Raw genomic sequence first — 13,081 nt, forward strand, 5'->3', positions numbered from 1 at the left:
TGTATCCTACTTCCCTTAAGGAAATATATTCCATATGTTGTTGAAAACATTTTCCACATAATACTGAAAATATTCTCTGAATACACTCAAAAACGTTGTAGAAATATTTTATACGCCGTTAGAAAAGTTTTCCAATAAATGTTTCCTGTACGATTTCCAAACATTACTGAAAAGGTATTGGAAACGTTTTATACAATGTTAACGGAATGTTTTTTAAAATGTTTCTCATGGAATATTTTAAAATTATTTACCAATAACGCAGACAATATTTTCCTACATATGCCAAAATATTTTCTTTACATGACAGAATATATTTAGTGAATATTTTTTTGTACATCACAGAAAATATTTAGAGAATAGTTTCTGTGCATGACAAAATATTTAGGGAATATTTTCTGTACATGACAAAATATATACAGAATATTTTCTGTACATGATAGAACCCAAAACCCATAGGCCAACTCGGTTACTATTGCAGATACGAAAACAAGGTAAGATACAGAAGGAAATTTTTAAAATGCAGCAAGTTTTGTTTTTATATTAGTATACTGCCCAATAATAACGAAAAATACAACGCTGCCACTGTTGGACAACATTGAATGAAAGAAAGTGTGGTTTGAAATTATTTGGACCAAAGGGAACGGAAAGACACAATGAAAAATATAGTGCAAGACCCAATTTCGCATCCTTCGTATCTGCTCCCCCCCCCCCCCAACACCGTGGTTGCTACGCCACTGGCGTGGACATTGCATTTGCATGTTTATCCTTCACTGTGTCTCCTTTCAATTCTTCTCGGTGTAGCTAATTTCAAACCACACATTCTTTCATTCGTGTAGCCCGACATGATGTATGGTAACGCATTTTCTTTATTGAGCGGTACACTAGTGCAAAAACAAAGTGTTGCTGGAATTTAAAAGAGTCCTTGTGTTACCTTGTTTCCATACCTGCAATAGTAACAGAGTTGGCCTATGGGCTCCGGACTTTTGCGTCACTCTGCATATATAACGGCTTCTTGCTGGGAACAAATAGTGGGTTGAAAACAAGGCGGCCAGGCTGTGACATAGCAGCTGGAAGAAAACATAAGATTCTTCTGTACAATTTTACCTGCTTAGACATCTTTGCCTCACTCTGTCTTCATGACGAGGAACCATAGCGGTCTACACTCAGACAAAAAAATAAATAAATAAATAAATAAAAACAAAATAAAATAATAATAATAATAAACAGTGTAAATTGCAACTACATAATGTTAGCTTGCTCTCATAATTTTAAGCATTTTTTTTAAAACTCGAAATCTTATTTACACAGAATATTTCTCGGTGTTTCACTGGTACTACTGGTATGTGGCCACGCCGTGCATATATGTTGGGGGGTCTTATGTGACTTGCGAGATTCAAACTGCATATCAGTGTGTTCACAATCGTCGCCTGCCAGTTTTGAAAGCGGCTGTATTGGATTTTTTTTTTAATACGAAAAGGATTGAAGTTTAGACATCCATTTCAAGAAACAATTGTTGGCAATCCTTTTCCTATCTTAAAAATAATAAATCCAATATAGCCGCTTTGAAAATTGGCACGCGATGATTGTGAAGGCTCTAATTTGCAGTCTGAACCTCGCAACATCATATAAGACACCCCAACATACATAGACGGCGTGGCCACATACCAGTAGTAGCAGTGGAACACCCAGAAGCATTCTGTGTGTAAATAAGACTGAGTTAATAATAATAATAATAATAATAATAATAATAATAATAATAATAATAATAATAATAATAATAATAATAAGCAGCTGATTATGAGAGCAAGCTAACATTATGTAGTTATAATTTACACTGTCCACTATAATAAATATACATATATATCAGTTTATATCGGTTAGTAGCTAAATAAAAATATAACTGTACACTATTCTGGCTTTATTTCTTTAAATTCTCTTCAGCAGCATCTTCATGCTGCTCGTATTATTTGTTTCTATACATTAAGAACAATCTTCTCAAATATCAGAAATTCACATTTTAACTTGTAAACACTTGTTCTAGAAAATTATGTCACTGACACTAATTAAATAAAAATCAACAACATTTACTGAAAATATGTTCTACAAATCTACGGCGCATGGGCAATAGATCTTTTCACGAAATGTCACTTTTTGTACTTTCAAGAAATATCACATTGCTGAATAACCAGATATATATATATTTGCTTCTTTATAACGTCACTTTTGATTACCACAACTAACTATAATTTCGATGCTGCGAATTGTCAGTTAAAGTTCTGTAGAACTTCAGCTGAATTCTTAACTGATCTTGATCGTCCCTGTATGACATGCTGAAGCCATATCCCAATAATCTACGCGATCTCATCGTTAGTTACGTTTCTCTTGTGTTACACAATTTCTGAAAATAAAAATAATAGGCAGTGTTTAATAACATAATAACAGCAAGGAATGATTAAAGATCAATTATTACATCTTAAACTTACAAAAATATTTAAAATGTTTGTGTAGGACCTACAGCAGCTTGTGAAGACAATATTGTGTTACAAAAGTAAAATCCTGAAGAAATGTAAACGGCAAGGAAGACAACAGCTACAGCTGAAAGTGACATACCTCAGACTGTAGCTTACTTACGGACGTTGTAACATGTTGAAGCGGTCACACATTTATTTTTAAAAAGTATAGCATCTTATAAATATTAAACCTAATATTTAAAAAAAATGAAAACATGTGGCAGCATTTGAGTTGATGAAGAACCAGCGTCTCATTCTGGAGGCTCTGATATCATATCTGGACCCGATCATTCTTTTTCCCTCAGTCGCACCAGGTGAATGCCGAGGTGGTTACTAAGGCCTTGATGACCGCTACCGTGCTCGATTTCTTTCCCCACGGAGCAGGCCATACATATTACTTTGCCTTATACAAATGAATAATTTTGTTAACGTTGCATTGCAAAGAATACAAAAAATCGCGAATGTAGGAATGAATCATGAAATGCTCAAGAAAACTACCATGACAGAACAATTCAGTAAAAGGATGAAATATACTCTATACATATTCAGCTCTCTCTTCCACGGACACTTAAATGTAACGTGTCACTTGAAGGTGGGAAAATTGCACATTTTGCTAAAATAAGGATTTTCAAAGTGTTTTAAATGTTATAACAGCGCTTGTAGTACATGCTTTTGGGAAATAAAGTTTATAGGAAGATGATTCTGAGAAGTATCCATGGCACAATAGTATGTATTTAAAGCGAAAGAAAATAAAAAGGGCACCAGAAAGTTTTTCCTTTTTTACAAGAATTTAAACATAGTGTATCCCTCTTCAAATGACAACTTCTATAATTTTTTCCACTCTGAAAATGAAATTAAAGAACAGTAGGGAGAGTTTCTTACCTATTATTGTGTTAGTGATTAATGAGTGAAAGCTGTTTCCTTTTGCACCGTGCGAACTAAATTGCTCAGCTATTACACTTGTCTTTTTCATGATGTTTCATGTGATGGCTTCTGAGCTGTGACCTCCAACTTTTTCATTTCTTAGACCTGTAACGAAATACACACTAAGCACTCAAGTAATAGTAATGGAAATTTAGAGCATACAACTGATGCCCTTAAACAAATTACATTGATTTTAGACGACGGTGTCACAGAGTCAGTTGCAATTGGCGCATTCTCAAAAATTAATATTTGCACTGACATTTCGTTTTTCCAATAAAAGAAAGTTACATATTAATTTTCAAGCAGTTGTACAGGTTTGGCAAAAACCATGGTTTTTATTGAAAAAAAAGTTTTTTTTTGTTTAAATAATTTACTCTATGTATTTATATTAGATATGGACAGAAATTAGTTTGTTTCGTCTTGGTGTTATTATGCAACAACAAGGTTATGCTGGAAGGGAATCCAAACCGTTTCTCGGCTTATATCCAAAGAAATTGTCTATTTCGACAGGAAACCGGCACTAATTGGTCACAAATGAGATTGCCGACTCACTCACGGACTCCTGATAAAAATACGTTGTACTGATCTTTACATAGGCCTAGTTGTTAATATAATTGTCAAGGGTCATTTCAGAATTACAAAAAGATAAGGAGTTACATAAGTAAAAACATTATACAGAATTACATATAAATCGGGAAAGTCCCGCCTTAGCCACTGGGAAAATCCTGTTATTAGTTTAAATGTGTTTGTATGTAAAATTTTAAGGTCAACGTATCATAATAATTACAAATTTGTTATGTAGATAACATTCAACAAAATTAAAACAAAGTCGAATCCAAGCTGATGTTGGAAGCTACGTAGGCAGTTGATACATTTTGCCAATTTCTATCAATATATTTAAGCAACCTTGGCTTCTTTATAAAACAACAGGCATTCAGGCAAGTAGAAATATATAATTTGGTTTCGTTTCGTATGTTTAGGCTTAACATCTTTATGAAATACCAAGATTATCACGGAGAAGACTCTCGCTTAAAGGGACACCTTGAATCGCTACTTGGTTTACACTTGAAAGATGGGTTGTGGTTCGAACCGAGAATTGAACACGGGACCCCTTGATTAAAAGGTGAAAAGTAGATAAACGTAATGCAGATGGTGCGATATGTAAAGACGTCACCATGAAGTTCACATGATATAAAGTTTTTTTTTTTTTTTGTTTGTTTAAACCAGCTAACCATGCAGTTGTAAATTAGGAATTGATGAAAGCAACGTATGTATAAAAATATTAGGAAATCTACAGGAAGACAAGGAATAATTTAACAGTTTCAGAATATACACGGTGGTTGAAAAGTCAGTACCTATTTTTAATCTAGATTATCCTAGAAACTAGCATCAGCTTTAGCTGGCGTGTAATACTGTTAACATTTTAGAATTTGTGAAAAATGCGGGTGTATACGTTGAAATTTAACTTAACTAAATGGTACACTCTAATAATGTATTCGATGAAAATAAAACTGTGATAGGTTGTTTACTTTTAGAAATATACATTGTTACAAATAAGAACTGACTTTACACGCACGCTGTATTCAGGGAGTTGTAATGCAGAAAACACAAACTATTCGCGAACTTCAACATGGATGAGAGATACTTTCCGGCATGCATTGAACAAGTCACGTCTTTCCAAATTACTTCCAAAGCAAAGCCTACACGAAGTTGTTCTATCAGAATTCAAAAACATAGAAAAAAATGAAATTTTTGAGTGTTACGTTCCACGATTATGCCGGTTAGGCTAAAGGAGACGGTGATGATGAGAGATGAATGAAATGGTGGAATGAAGAAAGTGGGAGGAAACGGGAGAACCCCGAGAAAACCCACGCACACGGTGTTTGTCCACCACATCATAAATATCAGAATTGTAGGCACTATAACGTCAGCAACCTATATTAATACACTAGTTTAGCATTGTTCACGGATTGAAAATATTATGTATAACTCAAGAAGCAGGTACTTTTACATGGAAATTAAGATTAAATGAAACATTTAGTTTAACGTCCTACGATTATGCATCGAGGTTAAGTGAGACGCTGATGATGAAAAATGAATGAAATAGTGGAATGAAGTAAGTGGGAGGAAACGGGACAGCCCCGAGAAAACACACGCACACGGTTTGTCTACCACAAAGCCCGCTTGGCGCGAGCTGGGATCGAACCAAGGACCCCATGCAGCAGAGCTGAACTACGTACTTTCTAAACGTTTCAACTAGCTCTAAACGTACTCGTTTCGCTGTCAGACCAACAATTAAGCCCCTTTCACTCTATTATACGGAATTTTCAAAAACTCTTGGACACGTGTCTACTAATTTTTACCAGCTCCATTCTCCCTCCATCGCCGTCAGCGCCCTACTTCTTTCCTTCTAGGACATATATTTAAAAAAGAAAGTTTAATTATGTATCTAATTATTTTAAATTAGAAGTCCAAATACCAAATTCCATGTTTCTAACTTTCAAACCATTTTTTTTTCCTTTGCCCCTCTTTTCTTCAAATTTTTACTAAAATATCAAAAATCAGTGAAATACGTACAAATTATTTTGAATGAGGAGCCTAAATACAAAGCATCAAGTTTTTAAGCTTAAGGGATTCGGAGATGTGGCCATCTTATTAAAATGCTTTCACCCCTTTCCGCGTATCTGCCCTTTTTCTTCCATTCTAAGTTGTGTCAAAAAGTATATATATAATAATTTAAAAAAAACTGAAATACGTGTCTAATTATGTTAAATGATGAGTCCAAACTCCATGTTCCTAACCTTCAAATGTTCCAGGATATCGACATTTGATTATAATAATTGCAAACCCATCCCCTGTTTTTCATTTTCCCCTCTTATCTTCCCATTTTTACTAAAATATCAAAAAACCTTTAAAAACGTATCAAATTATTTTAAATGAGAAGTCCAAATAAAACTTCAAGCATCTAAGTCAACGAGATTCAGAGATATGGCCACCTTATTAAAGTACTTCCCACCCTTTATTGCCCCTTTCCCGTAAAATTATCAAAAAATCTTCCTTAGTGGTACCATATGTCACAAATCCTATGTACTGTCCAAATTTCAAGTTTTTAAGTTAATCGGCTTGGCTTGTGCGAGGATCAATCAGTCGTCACTCAGACCTTTAAATTTTAGGTGCTGATTTACTTTTGGCGCACCACATTTTGGAAGATATACAGATAAAATTCAAAACTATTCAATACAGGTAGATTTAAATGTATAAATACGTACACATTCAATGTTCTTGTGACGTGTCCAACTCATACGTTCACGTTGTGAATAATTTGTATGAAAACGGGTAAAAGTAAATACAATACAATCAGGGTTTGAAAACCCCGGCTTTTTTTAAAAAGCCCAACCCACCTGGACCCATATGGGGGTCTTCGGATATTTTCGGGTTTAATTATTTTTTCTTCGGGTTTAATTGAGTTTTTTCTTAAAGTATTCCAATGCCTTTGGGGTAAAAGTGTTAAAATGTGATTTATATTTCAAGATTATGATTGTCACAACTTGCAGCGATTTTCTATTCACTGCTGTTTTGAAAAATGACTGTCATTTTGAAATTTTACGTTGGATCGCCGCCAAAATATATACAGTTAATGTAGAGTGTCTTGTGCTTCTACTCTGAAAATTTCAACTTGAAAAACAGAAAATTGCGGCCAGGATACCCGCTATTTTGAAATTTTAGGTTAGTATGTCGCCAAAATCTGTACAGGAGATTTAGCGTGTCTCGTACCCTGAAAATTTAAACTTAAAAGACGGAAAGTGGTACCCTGTTGTATGTGTGGTACAGGCAGACGAACGAACAAATGTAGAACGACTCAGCCCAATATTCTCAGTGACATTCGCCAAATATGAACACCAAATATATTAATTTAAAGCAAATATATTAATTTAGTTTAGAACAACTCAATCTATAACTCATGTTTTATAAAATAAATGTTTCAAAATGTCTTAAAATAAAATTAAATATTTTCTCGCGTAAATTTTTTTAAGTTTTTTTTCAATTACGGGAATTTTCCGAGCACTTGTTGCAAGACCGTTCTCCCAGAAAATTAATTTAAAACAATTAATATATATGCAGAGTGTTTCAAAACAACACAGACAACGCTTGGGAGGTGATACCTGACACCAAGATAAGACAAAGTATAGATCAACCTAGATGAACAAATGCTTCCTTTCGAAGTTATAAGCTGCCGAAAACATGAAAAAGAGGTAGTTGGTGAGTACCGCAGGATTCTGAAACCTGCATTTTTCTATAGTGCACATTTTTGTTCCTAAGTGAAGTCTCGACACGACTACGGTAGGTCCCATAGTTTTGGCGCTATAGACCATTAAAGTTCATCTTTTCATATTTTCGGCAGCCTATAAGTCCGAAAGGAAGCACTTGTGCACCCAGGTTAATCTATACTTTTTGTCTTATCTTGGTGTCAGGAATCATCTCCCAAACGTTGTAAGTGTTGTTTTGAAATACCCTGTATAATTCATATTTCATAAAGTAAATAGTTTTATTAGGGGCGCGGTGGCTCAGTGGTAGAGCGTTCACCTCCGGTGCTTGGGGTCCCTGGTTCGATTCCAGCTCGCGCTGTGTCGACTTTTTGGTGGACAAACACCGTGCTCGTGGGTTTTCTCGGGGCTCTTCCCTTTCCTCCCACTTTGTTCATTTTACCATTTCATCCATTTCTCATAATCACCGTCTCCTTGGGTTTTCTCGGGGTTCTTGCCTTTCCTCCCACTTTGTTCATTTCATCCATTTCTCATAATCACCGTCTCCTTTAGCCTAACAGGCATAAGCGTGAGACGTAAATCTCGAAGATTTTATTTCATTTTTTTTCAAATAGTTTTATTGTTGAAGTATTCAGTTCCGATGCTTTGTGCGTTTAGTTGCGGGAATTTCCCGAGCACTTCTTTCGCGACGAAGATTTATTATTTTCCGAAAATGCAAGCTTTCTTTACTGTATATCGAAACTTCCACTAGTACGAAGTTTCAATGCAGCACTTGAAATAGTAAGCGTTACGTACTCTTCGAAACTCAGAGCATTAAGATTCTTAAGTTTGACACGAATTTTTATGCTATTGCTGCTGTTGATTCTACAGAAAGCTTATTTGAAAACTAGCAACAAATAACTAAACTAAACTGTTTAATACACTCCATATTTACTAGTAGTACCAGCACCTATGGTCCTAAATCTATCAGATGTATGAGGGATAATGTCCTTCGACGTCGGGGAGTGGCCGAGCACACTATTTACGGAAAGTATTTTCTAAAATATAAAATTGCATATTTTACTTCAAATAGGCTATAAGCACAATCCATACATTAATTTGTTATATAATTATCTCAATCTAAGGTACGGCTTTTTTAATGCATTCAGAACTTTATAAAGGTCTTACGTTGAATGTTGTATATCTTAACGTGAAAGCAACTAATTCGCCCAAGGAAAGTCCAAAATCTAATAAGAATCACTTCCAATGTGATCACCTTAATTGCACCAATAATATACTAACGAAAACCTCAAAAATCCAGGTGGGTTTTTCCGGGCTCAGCCCACTTGGGCAAACCGTGAATACAATACACACACATATATATATATACGCAAATCGCAAAAGAATAATTGTAATCTTTCGGCAAATCTAGTCTGATGGTCCCCTTTTATTTTATATGTGCCAAGTGAAATATTTACATGTCGCCTGCCGCAAACCATTCAAGAGTCAATAAGAAAATCAGCGAAAGAATTATGATTTTTCAACAATTATTTCGAGCAGCACGCCAGTAGTAAACCTGCACGCAGAATTAGGCAATACTAGAGCAGACTGTTTTACCAAATTTTGACGCATTTCTTGCATCTTTCGGTTCCTTTTTGCAGAACATGCACTAAACAAAAAGAAATCCTTAAGTTTAACGTCCTACGATTATGCCGGTTAGGCTAAAGGAGACGGTGATAATGAGTGAAACGATGGCATGAAGAAAGTGGGAGGAAACGGGAGAACCCCGAGAAAACCCACTAGAAAGTCCACACAGCGCGAGCTTGGATCGAACCAGGGACCCCAAGCACCGGAGGTGAACGCTCTACCACTGAGCAAGCGCGTCCCCCTATGCACTAAATGAGGAGCTCTAAAAGAAAAAGCGAAACAACTTCTGCTAGGTGGCCAGTAAAAAAGGACGAATGCTATCTAAGTGAGTCAGGGCAGAAGCACAGCAGGTGGGCCCGAGCGAAAGTGTAGCGAGTAGGCACGTCAGTGACAAGGAAGGGGGTACGCATAAACGAGGATGGTGGAAAAACATTTACAATATTTGTAATTATTATCTTCAGAAACACTTAATTTCGATCCTTAAAAGAAAATATACCTTTCACAGCTAATACACGAGTGTTACACCGCCTTTCTTTCTTATCTTTACAACAGAAAATAGTGTATGTAGGGCTATTACCTCTGTTCTGAATTTTTCTTCTTGAATAAATCTTTTCCACACTTTGCGCAGTTGATTTTACGCGCTTCACCATACCATGACTGCAGAAACTTTATAATCCTTCTCTCTTTATTACATAATTCTTTTTTTAAAAAAATGTTTACATTACGGCCATCGCGATGTCCACAATTGACGTATAAACCGCAAATTCCCGGAGCTTACTTCTACCCTATTTGCATTCAAAATCCATTTCAATAAGCTGTGCAATGACAGAAATATTTACATTAACATTCTCATTCCTTCACGAAAAATATTTCACATCACATTTTATCTATAAAATTTGTTCTCGGTGTAAACGTCTGCTCGAGTGAACCCCAGAATTATTATAGTCCAGTGGTGTATTTAAGGGGGGCTTCCGGGCTTAAGCCCCTTGAAATTGTTCTTACTATATTAAAGTAAATGAATTATCTTGCAGAAGAAAGTTAGCCAAGCCCTTCTACCCTGAAAAAAATCGTAAATACGTCATTAAAATAGTAATATGCGCGCAATTAACCAGTCATCAAAATAGAAATGTACGTGCCTACTCCCTTCGGAAGCAACACCTCTGTCCCCCCGCCTTCACCCTCCCTGACTCGGTTAGATCGCATTCGTGCTTTTTAGTAGCCCCCTAACACAGATTGGTTTGTATTTCTTGTACTGTACTTCTTATCCACACATCAGGAATCAACATAAACACGCAAATCGTAAAAGAATTGCAATTTTTCGAAAATTCTGACGGTCACCTTGAATTTTATCTATGCCAAGTGAAAAATTTATACGTCTCTTGGCGAAAATCATTAAATAGAGAACAAGAAGGAAAATAGCGAAAGAATTATATTTCACTAAGTATTTCGAGCAGTGTTTCTTCCAGACCTGTTTTTGGGAGGGCAGTGGCTCCCCGGAGCAGACCAAAATAATACGTTTACAATAATAACTAGAACAGCATGACCAATGTCCCCGGAAAAATACTTCTGAGACACTGCTTGCGAGTGGCACACCAGAAGTAAAACTGCACGCAGAATTTTTATAACATGTCATAAAAATAAAAGTGGTAATGTACGCATCTTTTATAAGTCTTTACTTTGGGCATGGCAGTGATATTATGTCAGTACATAGTATTGCCGACCGAGCGTTAGCGAGTGAAGGCGGGTTAGAGCCCCTCAGGGCACGTCGTTTTCTCTCTTTCCCTCTTAGGAACTGTTACTGCAGGAACCGGTTCAGATCAATTGGTTATTGTCACTGCCTTACCTAAAGTAAAGACTTGCCCGTATCTTTTCCCTTTGGAAGCATCCCCTCGCTCGTGATGTCCTCCACCTTCGCAATGCTCTGACTCAGATAGTATCGGTGCGGGAAGGTTCTAGAACAAAGGTCCTCCATATAGGTTAATAGATATTTTTTTCTGTACTAAAGTAAAATATTTAATTCACATAGTATTGCCGAGCGAGCGTTAGCAAGTGAAGGCGGGTTAGAGCCCCGCAGGGCACGTTGATTTCTGTCTTTATTACGGATAAATGGAAAGAGGAACTTGGGTTCTAGAACTCTGCCTATAGGTGTTTTTTAGTGGCCACGTAGTACAGGCTGATTTATATTTTTTGCACTGTAGTTTTTACGTCATAAATCCGGCAGCGTATATATATATACGCAAATCATAAAAGAATAACTATACTTTTTCGACAATTACTTCTGACGCACCTTTTGAATTTCATCTATGCCATGTGACGTATTTCAAATCACCTAGCGCAAACCATTTAGGAGACAATCTGGCATCCTACATGCCTTAACTAAAACTAACTAACTAACTAACTCTATGGCCTATGGAACCCGGAGGTTCAGTGCCGCGTTTACAAAAGCTCTCCACTGACTTTTATCCTTAGCTAATTGCATCCAGTTTCTACTTTGTATTCCTATCTCTGCGAGATCCATCTTAATATTTTCCTCCCATCTGCGCCTAGGTCTTCCTAGTGGTCGTTTTCCTATGGGTCTACCAGTCAGGACTTTGAAAGCGTTTCTACTTTACTTATCCTACATGCCTTACAGAAAATAAAACTAAATTATTTTATGTAGTCGTTATACTTACCGACTTTTCTTGTCTGTTCATTTCATTTCATTTCGGCCTCCAATTGGACACCTTCTTCATAGGCACGACCGTTTAATTCCAGTTGCCTTCTTCCTAATTATGTAATAACTATAACCACAGAGGAAATTATTTATTTGTTATTTCCTCTGTGGTATGACTGTGAAATGATATTCGAATTAGTGCTTCACATGAACTTCATGTATGTTGTCATGTCTTAATTCAACATAGCGCGCAAGGAATGCTGGTACTTCTGATAAACAAATGACGGTTGATGTAGCGATGCTAATTTGCAATCTCACATAATGCCTATGCGAAGGCAGGATGTCATAAATTTCAAATTTTTAACAAATATATTTCGTTGATGCTGCTATAATTAGTATAATGATTGGTAATAATGCTACTACGATACTCTCGTGAGAGAATTTATTCAACATTTCATAAAATATTCTGGAAATAATTCTAAAATATTGCACGAAAATATTTCATTTAAGTTACAGGACAAGGTAACAAAAATATTTCCATACAAAATTAATAGGCGTTTTAAAAATATTTCTTATATTACGAACAAAATTATTTTTAAAGTATTCGAAATATTTTAAAAATTATATTTTATGTTTTCTTGTAACAATAGAAAAGATTGTAAATGACATGTTGGAAAACATTTTATTCTGTTCATAGGCCTATTCTGTTTTCTTTATCATGCATGTAAAACATTTTTAGTGTTACTTCGAAAACATTTTCTCCCTCAACTAGTGGTAAAAGTGCGGGGGGACGCCGCCCCCACCTCGAAAAAATATATACGGCGTCTCCCCATTTCCTAAAAAAAACAAAAATACAATGGGCAAAGATAGGCAGGGGGAACAGCGTGACGTCAACCGCTACCTACCGTCCCCCCCACACAACTTTTCAGATCCACTTTTATCCCTGCTCTCAACATTGAAAACATATTATATTCAACACGATATTTCCATTACAATTTGTGAAAATTTTCCTTACATTATTTTCCTACTAACGTTCTAAAAATGCACATCCTGTCAGTGGCGTATTTACAATTTTGTTTCGTGGAGTGAATCTTTGCTAACTT

At 35.9% G+C, this 13,081-nt stretch overlaps 1 long non-coding RNA gene across 1 annotated transcript; it reads right to left on the reverse strand.

Moving 5' to 3' along the window:
- Positions 1–2,017: 2,017 nt before the first annotated feature.
- LOC145681499 (uncharacterized) lies at positions 2,018–12,224 on the reverse strand. The gene is made up of 3 exons (XR_014130791.1): positions 11,998–12,224; positions 3,393–3,539; positions 2,018–2,398 (listed from the first exon to the last, which is right to left on the reverse strand). It is a non-coding gene; the product is annotated as an uncharacterized LOC145681499 (long non-coding RNA).
- Between the last annotated feature and the right edge of the window lie 857 nt (positions 12,225–13,081).

Source organism: Thermobia domestica, chromosome 3 (assembly GCF_964235325.1).
Source record: "Thermobia domestica chromosome 3, izTheDome1.hap1.1, whole genome shotgun sequence".
NCBI lineage: Eukaryota > Metazoa > Arthropoda > Insecta > Zygentoma > Lepismatidae > Thermobia > Thermobia domestica.